The sequence below is a fragment of the Thamnophis sirtalis genome, unplaced genomic scaffold, assembly GCF_051295495.1.
Source record: "Thamnophis sirtalis isolate CommonGarterSnake01/CBP01778 unplaced genomic scaffold, rThaSir2_p1.2 scaffold_10, whole genome shotgun sequence".
Taxonomy (NCBI): Eukaryota; Metazoa; Chordata; class Lepidosauria; order Squamata; family Natricidae; genus Thamnophis; species Thamnophis sirtalis.
In genome coordinates, this window is record NW_028261390.1 from 29,689,939 (window position 1) to 29,692,697 (window position 2,759).

Here is a 2,759-nt window from a genome sequence, read left to right on the forward strand (position 1 = left end):
CCAAGTTTGGGAACCACTGTCTCAGGTAAAAAAAGAATACTCATTTCTTTTACACAATATTTTACAGGAATATCTTTGTCAATTATTACATCTGTATTATCAATCTTCAGTATTGCATATAAGGCTGATGCAAAGCTTAATATCTTGTCTTCTTTTTGACAAAGGACCTCAAAATATCCTTCATAATATTTATTATCACAAATCTTGTTTTTATTCTATAAATCATCAATTTCTACAAATTATACCACCTCATCCCAATCCAAAACATTTTCTAAAAATTTAACAACTTTTTATAAAATATTTTCATCAGAATCCTCTGAGTGTGCTGTAAATGTCATTTTCCTCCTCTCTCAATGCCAATGCTAATAGAATCCTATTGTCTAGTTCTCTTTCTAATTATCTCTAATTCTCTTTCTGCAATCTCTCTCTTACTCTCCAAAATTTCAATTTTGTCATTGTTTACCTCTACAGATACTTGTTTTTACAGAGCTGTTCTCCTGGACCATGGGAGTTGAAATTCTTTGGCTAACAGGACCCACATAGGTCTTTCCCACGGGAATGAGCGGAGTGGGCTAGTGCCTTTGGGGTGAGATGGTCTTCATATGCCCTGGACCCACGCCATAAAGGACTTTAATGGTGATAACCAATACTTTGAATTGAACATGGAAGCAAACTGGCAGCTAGTGAAGCTCACATGAGTGGTGTCACATGTATCATCAGAGGTGATTCCAGAACGCTCCACACCACTACATTCTGTACCAGTTGTTGTCAAGGTTGAACCGCTTTTGAAACATTTAGGTCTTATTGCTTTTAACTTTCCAAAGAACTGGTGGGAGGGTAGGGTGAAAGAATAAAGATGCTTCAGAGGCAGACCGTGAGAACCAAGATCCCATCAAGGACACCGATGCAGGTGCCCGACAGAGACATGAACTGTTCTCAAAACAAAAGGACGATTCATAATTGGACAATGGGACCAAACCGGGGTAGGGAGAAGAAGGTATTATTTAACTATACAAGCATTGCACAGGAAAAGTCGGAGTTCGTTTTGATTCTTCAGGGCTGAAATGCTGTATCCAATGAAGTTTTGTTTTTGGGATTTAAAAGTTCCTGAGAGTGTCTACTTTTCTTGAGTTTGCTTGTCAGACCGTTGACATTTGTAGTTTCTGAATACTATTCAAGGATAATCTCATATAGAGAATATTTAAGTAATCCAACTGGGAGATAACGAGGGCACGAGTGATTGCATGCAGGACTGCATTATCCAGGAAAAGGGGCAATTGTATGAAGAATCTCCTACCATGATTGCCACCTGATCTTCGAACAGACGTTGCAAGTCTAAGAGCACCCCCAGATTGTCCAGCAACTCCATCCAGAATTAAGGATGATAAGATTGTTTTAAGCTTTTATATATAGAGATCTTTGATAAAAATAATTAAGAAAAGATTCTATTAGATTTGGTATGCGTACCTCTTAATACAGATATATGTGCATGCAATATTAATGTAATATCCTATGGTGTAACATCAAATGATATGTGGTGATAAAGCAATTCTGTTGTGGCACCGCCAAATTCTTCAGGAACCCAATCAGATGAGGAGGAGGTGTGGGAGTCAGGGTCAGCATCAAGGCAGCCTAAGAGCTCTGAGAGGAAAGAGGGAATGGAGCTGTTAGAGGTGGAGCCTGGGCCATCCATCAGTCCTCAGATGGAGAGTCAACAGCCTCCAGGTCTGGAGGTGGCTGTTGAGGAAGAGGAGGAACAGCTGGGTCCAGTGCCTGATACACAGATGCGCAGAAGGCAGAGGAGAGGAGAGCAGTGGAAATCCTTGGGACGGAAGAGTTACTGCTGCTAGCGAAACTCCACACTAGCTTTGGGGATAAAAGGCAGGGGGCGGAGATGAATAGATATGGCAGACAACTATTCATCTCCCTGCTGGACAGACTTGTTAGCCTGCGGTGAGAGAGAAACTTTTTGCCGGGGCTGTTGACACTCCTAATTAAGGAATCATTGATTTAACTTCAGAGGGTTTGTTGAGTTTGGGGAGCTGGATCAAAAAAAAATAATCAATTTCTACATTTTTATCCAGATTCCCTTAACCATGTCACAGATTTGTACTGAAGGGTTACTAAAAAACTGGGAAAGGTTTTAAATGATGATGCCTACATAATTCTAAATCTTAACACTATAATTATTTATCTTATCATAATTTCTGTATACTCCTTTTGCATTTTTTGCCCTTTTCTTGTATAAGCAGGTTTGAATTGCTACATCTTTGTAAATTACCAGGTCTTTGGCTGCTATGCTATTCAGCATGTCTGGATTTCATGAAGTCCATTTCATGACTTCAATGACAATTGTGTGTGTGTGAATCTGCACTGATTTTTTTCACATTTTCAGTCACTGTCCAAAGCCAACTCTATCCCCATGTTCCCAATTTCCTCCTCTTTGGATTCTCTTTCTCTTTTCCAGCATTCCAGTATATAAAAGTGATCTCCTCTCTTGAAGCAGAAAGCAAACTCCTTTTAAAATTGGCACATAGGTGTCGTTCAGCTAATTTAGTTACAGGTAGTACTTGTTCAGCTATCCCAACTGGGACCCACAATTGTCATTAAGCCAAGTAATTGCTAAGTGAAAATTCAACTGTGCCTATGATCTTACTTAAATTTCCTTTGCTGTACAGACCCATGAAACTCGTAAGTGCAAGGATTGGTTGCAAAGTTACTTTTTCATAATTGTAATCACAAATTTTTTAAACCTAAAC